This window comes from Centrocercus urophasianus, unplaced genomic scaffold (genome assembly GCF_019232065.1).
Source record: "Centrocercus urophasianus isolate 14NV4802_14NV808 unplaced genomic scaffold, USGS_Curo_1.0 seq_22, whole genome shotgun sequence".
Classification (NCBI taxonomy): domain Eukaryota; kingdom Metazoa; phylum Chordata; class Aves; order Galliformes; family Phasianidae; genus Centrocercus; species Centrocercus urophasianus.
The window spans coordinates 2593754-2608427 of record NW_024884778.1 but is presented as its reverse complement, the minus strand read 5'-3'; the positions used below and the strand labels follow the sequence as shown (position 1 = coordinate 2608427).

Below are 14674 nucleotides of genomic sequence, written 5' to 3'. Positions count from 1 at the left end.
TGCCCTCCTTACAGCTGCCTTGTGGTGCCATGAAGAAGCAGGGAAGGAGCAGAGCCTTGGTGATGTGTGGCCAAGAGGTGTTTATTGCAGGAAGGGGGTCTGGGAGCCTCAGAGGTGTTTTCTGAGTTGGACTTCACTACAGTTGCCTCTTAGGGGAATTTCAATGCCCTTGGACCTGTTCTGTAAAGAGATGTTCATAAAGGGAATAAAAACACTGGCAACAGGATTCTAACTGTTTTCCTAAATCCTATTTGTTACAAATCTATGCATTTTTGCTCTGTTTCTTTTTTTGTGACTGTTGACAAGAGAGTCTGTGCTACCAATACGTGGAGCTTAACTAAGCATTTCCCATTTGTTTTAATTAATGGGAGCTTTAAGACTTTTGTACAGGAATTATTTACCACTTCTTTGGAAGTACTGTTTGTTCTGCTTGTTTGTTGTTGGTCTTTTTGTTTCCTTTATTCTGCTCCCTGCCCTTTACTGCTGCAGAGGGCAGAGTGGAGAACACTGCATCTACTGCTGAATTTCATTTTGTGTATTGTTGTGGTCTCTGAAATTCATACCAACAAGTTGCTGATAAAATGAGGTCTGTCAGCATGCTGCTCTAACTTTCTTGAGTAGGAAAATTTTTATTCTTGTATTGGTGCCGTATTTATTTTTGTTTGCATGCAGTGGTAGTGTCAGATAGAAAATAATGTACTAATTTCTGATGAACCTCAACAAATCAAGGAGTGGAATTCAGGTGCTGCGTGCCTCTATAAAATCTGATTGCATTTTGATTCTCCTCTCTTAGGAGAAGCTCTGAACAGGAGCTGACTGTGTCAGTCCATAAGTTAGCTTAGAAAGTTTCTTTCTTTCAAGACCAACCATCTGGAAAGGTCACCCTGTGAAGGCTGCTTGTTTGGTAGGTCTGCCTGAGCAAAGAGAATGAAGGTTTTCTCTGCTTTTTTTTTTTTTTTTTTTTTTTTGTGGGATGATTTGTCTTGATTATTCTTGCATACCCCCCCAAAACATGTGCTTTTTTTTTTTTCCAAATAAAAAAAAAGTTCCTCCTGTGTTTTCCATGAGGCTATCACATGAGCTGGGCTTCTCCATTTCAAAGGAGAAATACTGGAAGTGTAGGCGTAACGTTCTGAGCGTAAACTGGCACAGATTGTTGTCTCTGACCTTCTCTCCAAGCAGGAAAGGTCACCCAGTGATGCAGCCTTTCTCGCCAGCTGTGTGCTCGGCCCCATGCGTCAGAGATGTGCGTGTTTGGGAAGTGTGCTGCTCTCCTCCACTCTGTTCACAGCTTTCCCATTTCTCTGCAGGCTCTGCCCTTTCCCCTGGCTCAGCCAGCGCCTATCTGGGATCAGCCCTGTGACCAAGGGATGAACCCAGAGCCATTCAGTTGGGGCTGAGAGTTAAGTTAATATATGCTCCCCCATCTGCCGAGCAAATATGTGCATTTACACAGGGCCTCTTTATTTAAACACGCTCCTCCTCTTTCTCAGCTAGGGGAATTGTCATTAAGATTTCATTGCGTTGTGATACATTTGCTTATAAGCCTTCCTAAATTTAGACTCTGTGAGTCCACTACGTTTTAAGAGATACTCTGCAGTTTGAAAGTTAGTCGTCCCATTGTTTGCATGTAAAATTCAGGGCGCAGTGTGTGAAGCTGCCTTTGTAAATTGGACACACCGTCATGTTATTTTCTACTTTCTAAAAGCCACAGAGCTGCTGAATGAAGCTCCTATCCCAAGGAGAAGAAAGGGCTCATTAAAAGCTTTAGCTGCGATAGAACAAATTGAGCTTCAGTGCCCCCACATAAAGATTATAATAACTGTAATAATAAATGAATTAATAATACATTACAGGAGAATTCCTCCAGTCAGGTTGTCACACGCTTATCTCTGAAAATTGACTTCAGTGAGGTGTGTCACATGAGCTAATGACCTTAACTGATGGATTCAGGAGTTCTCCACACTCTGAAATCCACTTAAATTCAGTTTTCTGTACTCCTGACAGCCTTCAAGACAGATGTGGGATAAGTAGATCCATTTGGTGTGGTGGGCTGGGAGGCTCCTCTTTGCTGAAACAAGGCAGTCTCCAGCTTTGTCCTTTGCAAACTGGAGTAGGTTCAGCCCTGACCACTTGCAAGGGAAAACTCAAGTTGGCCATCAGCATTATGGGCCAGACAGCACCAGTGGGGCACGTGTGTTCAGGTGGTGTGTGCAGGTGTTCATACTACCTTTGTTGTACAGAGACCTTCCATGATGTTGAACCTTTAAAGCTCATGCTTGTATTTGCCAAGAACAAATTCTCTCAGCGGGAGCTGCAGATGAGAAAGAGATACTCTGTGGTGTGATGGAGCTGTTCCTGTGCTCTGTGGGAAGTTCTGGGAGTAGGGCAGACTGCCCAAGGAGTGGGAGCCTGGGGATTTGCACTACCTGCCCTGCAGCAGAGCTGGCTCTGTAACAGCTATTAGGCACCTGTGCTGTGCTGAGGGGGAAACTGCATTAAGGGAATTGATTACTCAGACACTGTAACCCATGCTGGTTGTAAATGGCATCTTTAAGCACCCAATCACCTTTAAAATTAATCCATTAGTCACTTCTGAGAGACCAAGCAGCCCTCTAAAGCCTGGGCACTGCAGATGGAAGTTACTTGAGTTGTGAGGTTGGTAGTTTTTACAATTTGGAGTAATTTTTACTTGGGGAGCTTGTTTATATGCCCCAGTTCAGAAAGAAATCAGTGGGTTTCAAATTCAGGTTGTGGTGAAAACGTGTCCTTTTACTGCATGTTGCACTGAGTGCTGCTTCTGGACATCCCCCTTTATACCTGCCAGCAGGCACTTGTAGATGTTCTGGGCTGTTTGCATATGTAAACACTGACCCTTGGCCCATGGAACCGTGTGTGTGTGTGTGTATATACATGTGTGTGTATATATATATATAAAAATATAAAACTTGCTCAGCATAAAAATTCAGACAAAAGAATATCTTCAGTGGTTTTCTTATCAGTGCATTGCATCATGCTAATACTACAGCCAATAGTAAATTACTTAGGCATTTTACTGGAATAAAGGAAATCATACCAGGAGTTTTATTCTGGAAGATGCTGAGCTTGCTTGTGAAGTTGCACAATATGTGGCTTGCTTTGTTTGCTGCTGACGAGAGGATAGCTCAACAGTTGCTCTAGTTTGCACTGGGATTCTTTCCTTTCTCAGTGCATTGCCTTGCTATGGTACATTGCTGTCGTAGATACAAACCAGAAAAAAAAAAAAGTATTAAAGTAGCAAAAAAGGTAATCTATTAGTGTATCAGATTGTTATGGCTCCAGCAAATGACCAGAGTGTTGCTCATGTATCACTTGAAGTGGCTGTGCAGGGAGCTGGAAGCCCAGTTCTGTTTATCAGTCCTCCAAGCAATAAAAGAAGCAGTTGGCAGCGCTGAGGATTTTGAATTTTGGAACAGAACAAATGGGTACCTGCTAGGAAACTGCTAAAACAGCAATAGCCTGGGGCTGGCAGTGTATGAGGGGGGAATACGGCTCCACCAGCCAGCTGGGTGCAGTGCCTCCATACAATTTCTGTATTGACTGCTGTCAGAGGCAGGAGAAAGGGCTGAATGTTATGGCTATTCTTAAATTTTTAGAAACGAGACTAGGCTCATTAACGCTCTCATCAAATGGCTTTCAGTTGCTATCAGTCTGACTTGTATTTGAATTGATGACCTTGAGATAAAAGGCTTTTTATTCTATTACCAATCTCCTGAGCCATCAAGTCTTTAATATGCCGTGTAAAATCAACTTTCAGATGGTATTTCTTTACATAATGTTACTATTTATTATTAACGATGTCTTATTTTGTGCGCTGCTGGCTATAGTTGTGCAAAATTCTACTTGTGTTATTTCTATTGTTTCAAATATATCCCCTGTATTACTATATACGTGGAGAAATAGAGGAAATAGATTGGTGAGAGACTGTGATTCAGTGTCATATAAACGAGTTAATAAAATCACAGAAATACAATTGAACATCAGCAAAGTTCGTGTATCAGTTCAGTAAATTGAAATACAATATTTCGTTTTGATGCTGAAATAAGCTTTCCTGGAAAGTACCATACAGGACTACCAAATGCACAGTAAGTTAAGTAAAATGAGTAAGTATATGCCATGTAAACTAATGCAGTGAAGGAACTGTGTTAAGTGCCACCCTCTTCCTCCTGAATGGATTATTCTAGAAGAAAGTCCATGTTAGGAAACCAGGGAAATAGGGATGCTAAGCAGAGATGTGATGAGGGAGGTTTTTCTATTTTGATTTTATTTGGGTGTGACCTTGGGAAAGCTAACAGAACTGGGATGGAGGTGCCTTTATGAACAGAATCACTGCAAACTCTGAAGTATGACAGCTGATTGTCCATAGATGACCTGACTTCAAGAATGTTATCGTTCTTCAAAATGCATATTATGTAAAGCATGAGCAGCAGTGCTCAGTTGTGCCAAATGATTCTTTCCTCATCATTTTGTTCCAGTGGAGATAATGTAAAGTATTACTTCCTGGATGCTTTTGACAGCGAAAGTGCTGGAGTGCAGATCTGACCCAGGAGCTTAAAGAGTCATCTAGGTGACCTTGCAGCCTTCCAGTGAGGATATTAACAGCCTCCTTGGAGATAACACATTCCATTGATTAACTTTCTGTATAACTCATGGTTTTGATTGTATCTTTTCTTACTGTGCATTTAAGGAGTTACTTCTCATGCTCATGAAGTACAATCATAATTTTCTTCATTAAAACATTTTTTATGTTGGGAGATAGCCTTTATGTCTACATTTTGGACCTCTCTTTTCATGGATTGAGCAAATACCCTTCTTTCTAGGTCATGTTTTCTAAACCTGATGTGAATAATTACCTTCCATGTCCCGTGGTTAACATCTGTTAGCATTTCTCAAACCACCACTTGTCTCTCTGGCAGACTCCCATTGCTGACTCACGTTTAGGTTTTATCCTTCCTGACCTCTGTGTTCTGCCTACCTTACAAAGCACATCCTCAGGTCGGCGTTTATTTCCAAAATAGGCTGAACATTGTGTGTTGTTTTGTTTTTTTTTTTGCCTAATTATCTTTACAAGTTTTGGTGTTTTAGCTACACGCTGAGATCACTTGGTATGCTGGTACTATCTTCCCCAGGGCTTGAAGCTCCTCCGTACTGTATCTTTGTGTTACCAAAGTCATTTATGAATAACTGGGTCAAGTGCACTCCCCTGTGGAGAAGGACTGGTGTTTTCCATCTGTTTGGAAGCAGACAGGATGGTTTCTCTATGACTGTGTTTATTCTTATTGCAATGGGATACTTTTTTTCATCAAAAGGTATTTAGCTCCTCTTATAATAGTGTGATTATCCTTATTTAAAGAGAGAAAAAAGATTGGGTTGACGTGCTTAGTTCTTCACAAGCAAATTTTATTTCTTCTCAAGTTATATTCCTCTGGGTTCTTAATTCCATTGCTTGACCACTGTTCCTCTGTCTTCCAGCATACTAAATCCAAACTGAATAACATTCCTCTTTCCCATTTCAATAGCGGCAGCGTTTGGCCATCCCTTACCTCTGGGGCTCAAAACTTTTCAGATTAAACGCTAATAAAAATACATCAAAAACGTGGGGATGATCAGGCCAGAATATGAAATCATGATTTTGTCTGACTACTGTTTGTGGTAACCAGGAAGAAAAATATGAAAAGCAAAGCGGTTGCTTAGAGATTGAGGGTCTGTGACCCAAATTACTACTGTTATTGCAAATATCGTGTCCTGAGGGATCAGTAACCCTTTCAGTCTGTAAAAGGGTGAGAAATGGCCTTGTTTCCTGACAGCCTGAAAACTGCTTATGGCACCCCGCTCCAGCCTTGATGGCGTTAACCAGAGTGATGTTTCTCTAGAAAAGAACAATCCCCACGTGGGCACTGCCTCAAGCTGACATGGGCAGTGGTGAGGTGCCAGCTCATGTTAGGCTCAGCCCTGGGTTTTTCTTCCCAAATCCAATGTGCTTTGCAAAGTGCTTAGGGTGGTAATGGGGAAATGTCTGCTCAAGTGAAGGTTTGGATGCATGGCCAGCAGCTTGCCTCTCCTCAGCCACCTGTATTGTGTGGTAAGGATGCTCAATTTGTACCCTTGTAATTCCTGGTCTCTGTGCACACCAAGCAGACTTACAGAATGATGCCTGAGCCAGCCAAATCAACTGCTTGTTAAAGCTTAACCTTGGAAGTGGTTGCAACTCCATTTCCTCAGATCTGATGTGTAACAGAATGACACTTAGTCCTGAATGTGTCTTGACAGAAATGTGACAGATTACTTTGGAATTTTCTTCAGATGCTGCTGTGCTATTGAGATAGCTCCTCAAAACCCGTCCTGTCATGCTAACTCGAAAATTGCTGCAGTGGAAATTATTCCTATGGATCTATAAGATAGATTGTTGTTCAATTGTGCTGACAGCTGGTGCCCGCTAATCTGTTTATGTGGCTGTGCTGTCTTCCTTGGCTGTGCAGTGGCAGCATTACCACAGAGCAGATATCTCCTCAAGATATCTCACTCTGCATATTTATTCACTGCTGCCTGGTTGGGGCGAAGAAGTCATTTCTTTCTAAGCACCTCCCTGCCAAGGTGAGCGTTCTGTGTTATGACAGAAAATCCTTGGTTGAATCAGACTGTGGTTAAAAACAAAAGGGAAAAACAAACAGACAAACTTAAACATGGCCTGATGTACTTTTTTTTTTTTTACTTGACTGTAGTTGCTGTTTTGCCCTTGCATTCAGGGCTTAGAGTATTCAATCTACCTGCTGCCCGAAGTAATTTGGATAAAATTTATTATTATTAGCAAGCAGAAAGGGCAAAGCCAATTGCCACATGAGTTCATTACAAGGAAATTATTTCCTTATACATTTGCTAGGAGTGAGCCCTAAGTGATGCTGGCTCATTAAATCCAAGAACTCAGGTACTGTCCTCGCTCCTCTGGATTTAATAGGCGTGCTTTTTCTGAAGGGTTGCTTTCTGTAATCTGCTGCATGGCACAACGCAGACACCTGCCAGATGCTCGGGATCCTCCTTCATCTGATGGGACTCAGAGCCCAGACAAATACCAGAGAAGGGCTGCTGGGGCTGCGGCTGCTGCAGGGGGTTTCACGTGTTCCCAGAGCTCAGGAGAGAGTGCTGCAGCATAAACACTTGTTGTGGTCTTGCATCAGCTGGAGGTCATGGCAGGTCCTGCCGTCCGATGGGGTGAGAGCACAGGGTGAGGGATGGCTGCTAATAGGGAACCCCGTGTTGTTCCCAATGCGCTGCGTGTGGAACAAAGGGACACTGTCTGTGCTCATAATCTGTCATTTGGAAATTAACGAACAAATGGCAGGCTGCAGATGGGATGGCTATGAAACCTCTTTGAGTAGGCAGGAGCCGCTTTCCCAGCAACTGCTTTCTGATTAATGATTTTGTTTTGAATTTGAGTGAGTCTTTGTTGCTGTGTGGTGGTTCTGGACAAACTACTTGCTAGGAGGATAAACCTTTTGAAGGATGTTTCATACCTACAATAAATACTTATTGCCTTCAAAAGACCTAAGGAAAGTAGAAATCCTATCAGTTAATGATGGAAGAGATCTTGATTGTCTGTTGGCCTGCTCTATACCTACAGCATGGTTGTTTTCAGTAACCAACTTCAGTTGATCTCTCCACGAAACGGTTTTAGGTAAAAAAAAGTTGGTAATACCCATGCAGCCCAAAATTACAGGGAGAGTAATTCTCTCCAGGTGACTTAAAACTGAGCTTTTTTTAACAAAACAAGGCATCCTGTAACCTCTGAACCTAAAACCTTGGTTTTCTACTGACTTGCATCCCCCATTGCTCTGTATGAGGCAGAGTTCAGGCAATTTCTGTCTTCTCCAACTGACAGAAGATAATGCTGGGTTACTCTCAGCCTAGATTACATTCAGGCTTTCTGCCTTGCCAGTGTCTATATTGGGATTTGCCATTCAGCTACTCTCAAACAGCATTTCCAATGTACTTTTTCTCAGTAGAGGTGCTAGTTTGAGACTTTTCCTTTGAAAATTCCCCCTATGCCAGTGACTGATGGGTTTGGATAGAGACTGCAAAAGTGTAAAAACCTCATTTCCTTGGCAAGCTGTTCTAGAAAATGGTACTTTTTCCTCTGCCAAAAAAAAAAAAAAAAATCTCATCAAACCAATCTATTCCAGTGTTGCAACCTTTATCCCCTAAATGCTTTTTTTTTTTTTTTTTTTTTTTTTTTTTTAATTTAATATTTATTTATTTATTTGTTTGTTTTGGCCCAAACCCTGCTCATGACACAGGATTTTTGTTTCTCTCTGATGGCTTTATCCATGGGTGATGCCCAGTAGGGGATGCAGTGTGGGCACTGATGGCTCTGGGGGCACGTTGGTGGGGATGTATCCAGCACCCATTGCCAAGGCCATGTATCCCATAATATGCTATGCAGTGGTGTTATCCCACTGTGGGCATTGTGAAGGTACTGGGGCAGGCACAAGGAAGTGCATGCAGAACTTGTTTGCTGCTTGCTCTGCAGCTGAGAATAACTGCAGCCAGCTCCTGATGCCACTCATTATTAAATGCTTTCCTCAGCAAATGGGCTTGAATGCAAACATGGCCTTTCGTCTCCCTCTAAACTGGTAATGCTTTTGACACGTTTTTTGAAGTTCTCCTTTTGAGCTGCAGCCTTTGGGCTCCCTGTGGTTTGCTGGCGATGCTCAAGCCCAAAACTTTATTTTTCCCTCTTGCGTGAAGTATTAAAAATCAGTGAGAAAAGGTTGCTTTAGTGCAAGGATTAACTTGAGCTTCGGTCTCTCTTCACTCTGTTTTGTGTTCCAAGTCATTCTCACACTTCCAGAAGGAGGGATCTGTCATTTCAGAGAGCTGTGTCTGAAGGGAAGTGCAGCACAGGATCCCACAGCTGTGCTCTGAGCCTCGCTGGGAGGTGATGTTGCCATGGGGCAGGAAGCCAGCACAGTGCTGTCAGCTGAGGAGAAATCTGGGGGGAATGGTATTCTAAATGAAAGGTTGAAGGAATTGGATTTCTTTGGGATATTTTTCTGCATGAAGTTGAGTGTTTTACTGTAGGTTGGTAGACCTGCAGAGAATAATGGTTTTCAACCCTAAGTTATTAATGCAATTGATTCAGCTTCTTTGTGGGAGTTGTCCTTCACAGATCATATGTATACATCATATGTATGTGCTAGAAATAATAAATATATTATCTACTAATGGATTGGTTAGATAACATCACTGACTTGTTTTTGATGGGAGATTATAGCTCTGTTTTTCCTGTTTCCAGTGCTTGGTGTCAGATTGTCAGATATCTATGACTTGCTTGTTGCTTTTTCCCATCTTGAAGTCCAATGCTTTTCACCCATCTGCAGCTCGTCTCAGTTTTCCATTTGAAAAAAGGCCCAGAAATATTGGCAGGTATTATTGAGCCGGCTGCTCAGTGCCAGTAATTTGTTGGTGTGCCACAGGCAGGTGCAGCCTGACATCCATTGGAGAACATAGAATAATCTAAAATAATTTACTGAGTGAAAACTCAATTGAAAGGAGAAGGTGCCATACTCATGAATTGGTGGAGAGTGTTCTGGTGAATCCTGAGATCTCTCTGGAAGGAACTTGGTTGTCTCTGTAATGCAGATTTACAGCCTGGATACTCTGTGTAGGTAAATGTGTGCTAGAAAAGTCATTTCACACTGGTCCTGCAGAAGCTGTGCTAGCAGCCAGCAAGTCTGGCAGGTACCTGTTGGAAGTGATAGCACCAGGGGAGTTTTAGCTAATTAAGCAGGAAGCAGTGCTGGATTATTGGGCCAACTGTCCCAGTCTGAGGCAGACTGTACTAGAGGCTCTCCTGCAAAGTGAGTGCAGATGTAGGTATTTTCTATGGAAAGCAGAAAGAATACCTTGAGATTGCCATGATGTTCAAAGACAGAAATAAGCTGAATTTTGGAATACATGTTAAAAACTTGAAAATATAATTTACTTAGCTATGATGCAGAATGGAATTTAAAATATTTATTTGAGTTCAGTTGACTTCTAGGAGCTCATTGAGTAGCAGGTGGGAGGACAAAGTCAAATATCCTAAAGATTAGGTTTTGCAAGTACCATATACAAGGAAATACAGGGCTGAATACTTTCCACTGACAAACGTGGCTCTGCTGCCACGTGATCCATGTTCCCAACTCCTGAATGCATCACCCTGAAAATTGCAAAACTAAGTATTAAGAAACACGCCTTTAAAATACACCAGCCAAGTTCCATAAAAGGATCTGAGGAAGGATGACTCACTACTCAAATGGCCATTCATTGCATCTGTGGAGCACTTCAGATTAAATTCTCTGAAATAGCAGTGATTTCTTGTAGCAGCTTCCCTGTGTTGTTAAGCCAGTGCTGCTGCAGCAGCTCAGGGCAAGGCAGGAGAAAGGCAGCAGTCATCAGCCTTGTGTGGCCGTCCCAAACAGGAAGAGGAACATGGACACTCATCACTACAAGGTTTGAGATTTCAGTTTATTAAAAGCAAATCTGAAGCAGGTTTTGCCTGCTGACAGCTGGTTGGTTGGTTGGGTCACCAGAAAGGAGCTTATGTGGAATATGGTTTTCTTGTCCCAAGGTGCCACTGATGGTGCGTGGGGCAGAGCTTAGGAAACGTGAACATTTGTGAGCCCGTTTTGCTGAGATGTTTGTGGTCCATCGATGAATGGTCTGCAGTCACTATTTCATATCAAGGCATGAATTTCCATGTGCTGTTTTTCTGTATAATCTGTTTGCTGCTTTGTGTGGCACAGCCTTGTTTACTGCACGTCTTGGTTATAAGATCAGATATTTTCTTCCCGTATTCTCAAATGTTTAGCCCAGATTTTTTATTTCTCAATAAACCTGCTATTCAGTCTCTTCTTGCTGTACCTCTGCCAGTGGAGGACTCCCAGTGCAACCCTGTGCATGGTGCCCTTCATAACTCAAAGCACCAACAGAGCAGAGTGCAAGTGGCAGAAGTTCAGGCAGTGCATAGCTGGTAGACCTGTGTTTGTTCTACAATAACCAGAGCTTTTTGGTTGCATGGTCTGAGATGCAGGTACAAAACCACCCATCATATTGTTAAAAAATGTTGTGGCATTTTACAATTTGTATAATGCCCTGAGATTGGGGAAAAGAAAGGGGAATGTTCTATTTACAGCAACAGGATCGATGCTATCTGGGAGCATTGATTCCTTTGCTTTCTGGCAAGGTGATTTGCATTCTTGTCCGCCTCCCACCCTGAAATCCAGACCTTTCACTCAGGTATGTCTGTGTGTTCCACAGGTGTGTGTTTTGCAGCAGTAAACCAACATTTTCTTTTACAAAATACAAGAATAATAATTTTGCCTCGGGTAAACTCTTTCCTTTGGAAATTGAGGAATGCTTCAGGGCTTGTATCATGAGATGAAACAGAAATCAGTCTTGGTAAGATGTGAGCAAATTTTCATGTCTACAACAGCTGAAGGAAAATTAGCAGGACAAAATTGTACAAAAGGAAAAAAAAAAAATGTCCAAGTACAGTAAAACTCTCAGTTAAAACCCATATGTTCTATGGTTTGTGGAAGCTGGAGCTGTGTGCAACTGGCACACATGGCACTGTTGGGCAGAGCCTGTGGCCGACATGTTATTAGTGTGCATTTCTTTACAAATCCTCTTCTAGGTGGGAGAATTGTGTAACTTAATTAATGTGAGTAATACTAATTATTTAGGATCTGTCATTGCACGAGTGATGATGAATAATGCAGGTACTGCTGTGGTGCTAAATGTGGCTGCTGAGGGTTTTTTGCCTTTTCCCCTCATCCATCTCAAAGTATTGTGACATTGGGTGACACGGATAAACCTGAATTCTGTAATTAAGTCTTGTTTTAATGATCCTGGAAAATATTCCATTTTGCATGTTCTCATACTATAAATGTGGCTTAATGAGTCTTTCAGCTTTCCTATCAGCTTAATACGCTGCTGACATTTCTCCATTTGGATAACAAGATGCAGTAGGATAAAATTATCTTTGAAATGCCCCATGCTGGCATATGTAGGTTTTCATGTTAGCAGAGATATTTCTGTGCCATTAGATCAGTAGCTTCTCTTCATTTATCTGCAGAAGGCTGAGTCAGGCCTATTGGAAGCAAGTGTCCCCAAAAGACAAGAGAGGAATTCAGTGACTACAAGTTGATTTTTTTTCTAAGAGGATTCACCTTATTTTCCACAAGCATTGATGTGTTTAGGATTTTTTGCACTGCTGCTTGCAGAAAGTAAGCTTTAAGCCTCCTTGACAGAGTGACTGGCTTCTGCATTTGTAAGAAATAAATAATAATTTAAAAAATCATATTTGATGGAAACAGTGACTGAATCCATGGGTTTCAGCCCCCTCACCGTGAACTGTACACAGAGTCAATTAAATCTGTGCTTACAGAGGGAAATGTGGGATTTTCTTATTCTTTCTCCAGGATGCAAGCACAGTTGCTGGCTGCTATGTAAAGCAAAAGGCAATTCCCTGTGTTGGTTGAGGGCAGAAAGAGCTTGTGTGCATTCAAGCAATCACATCTGTGGTGTGGAAAGCTCAGCCTCATTTCTACAGTTGCTTCTGTGAAAGGAGGATAAACTGATGGCCAATGCTCTTCCCAGAGGGAAGGGTTTGAAGAATGCTCCTGGACCTCAGAAAGGTGATTTTATTTCATCTTCAATTCAGAAGTAAGATCAGAATATATTTGTTTTACCCAGCTCTACCAGAGTCCTCAGAAGCATAAGAAAGACCTGTTTCCAGCCACAGTCTTCTTTCTCAATTGCTGTTGGAATGGTTGAGGAAAATAATAACAAATTGCTGTATCTTATGCTTTTTGGTATAGAAGAAGTTTCCCAATTGAAGTTACAAATCTCTTAAGGGTGATCTCTGCAGTACAAACCAAGATGGCATTTCCAGAAAAGGAGTGAACACAAGGCTTATTTATTTTGCTTGCATTCAAAGGCTTTCTAACTAGAAGATACTCTTCAATTTTCCTAGTTGGGTCTGTTAGAAAGGAAAAAAGTGGTTTGAAAGAATTGACTTCAATTTCTAGCCAAAGGCCAGACAAAGCGATCACGTATAAAAGTATCAGGTGTGTTCTATGTGTAGAATAGCAGAAAAATCTGTTCTGAAGCATAAGTTAACACTACCACATTACAATTTTTAGCTATGTAATTACAATCATGCTGCATTTGGAAAGTGTGAATACTTACATTCCAGTGATTTGTTATCAGATTGGTCATAGAGCTTAATTTTGATTAAATACAGATACTTCGTGTTTGAGAATTGCTCTGAGTTTTTGTGCCTCAGAGGTATAAAGTGGAAATGAAAAAGGCATGAGAAGATGAAGAAGAAACAAACACTCCATTTGTAGAGAAAATGTCTTTATTTTTCTTCCCTAATTTGCCCTAAAGGTGTATATATGATAATGGAAACAAATCCCTTGCAAACCAGGGGTACATGGCACATACTGGGGTCCCGTGGAAGTTTTTTTTGGAATTGATTATTGTAATACCAAGCTCAAATAATAAGCATGATGTGTTAATTAGGCTACTGATGTAATGCAAGCTATTTCTAAGCAAAAAAATAAAAGAAGTTTTTAGCAATAACTTGAACCAGATTTATAAGAAATGCTTCAGAATATCCTATACATCTGGCTATAGCAAATGTTGAGTCAGAAGTATGTTATTGCAAATAATTTAGTTTATTAGGGATTAGTCACTGATGCAGTCATTAGAGAATTCAATGCAGAAAGCTTTAACTCTTACACTGTGCCTCCCTGACTCCTTTATCTTTAGCCCCAGCAGCAGTTGTTTCTCTCTCCTGCACCAAAGCAGTTGTGTTCTCCAGGGACATCTTTGGCCAATTTAGTCCATAATCCTCCATAATGGGCTCTCCAGAGGGCCTTGGTATTAAATGCTCTTGGTGAGTAATAGTATATGCAAAATAGATCAGCACGCACGTCCTGCCACGTAATAAATGACTGAAGCATGGCAGGGAATTGCTCTGCAGGAGAACTATTGGCTGAACCCAACTTACTAAAATTCTCAGTATCAGAAACTTGGATTTATCTCCAGGCTTCCCTATGCATGTGGCCCTGGACTGTTGCCTCTGCAGGGTGAACCTAGTGCAGACCTGCAAGAGTGAGCAGTCAGTTTCCAGGTTTTCTGAATGGTGTTTTACTTGAGGCTCAGGAGACACCAATTGAGTTGGTCACTGAGAAATATCAGCACTATAAATGTAATCTTTGCCTATTAGAAAGACTTTGTGGGTAAGCTGGAGGAAAGAATTGCTTGTTTGTTTGTTTGTTTTTTTTTCCACTGTTGCCACTGAAAGAATGAATAGAGAAGATGGACACAAGAAGTTTTAGTAGGCTCTTAAGGTCCCATGAGAAGTCTGTTGAAGTTGGGGACCAAATTCCCTCTGATCCATCTCCTTAATTAAAAGCAGCAGAATATTCCAGGAAAGCAAAGGACTGCACTGACAAGGGCATATTTGAGACTTGTAACCCACACCACGATTTTCTGAGGTAACACTCCACATCCATAAGCATTTATTTGAGTGCAGGAAGAGCTCTGGTCCATGTGTGCATCTGGTCCATGTGTGCATCTGGTCCATGTG

General features: G+C 41.6%; 1 protein-coding gene across 4 annotated transcripts in view; it reads left to right on the top strand.

Moving 5' to 3' along the window:
• The window catches only part of CHL1 (cell adhesion molecule L1 like), a 108732-nt gene that overhangs the window by 29233 nt on the left and 64825 nt on the right, over nt 1-14674 (top strand). The gene's annotated exons all lie outside the window — the stretch shown is intronic.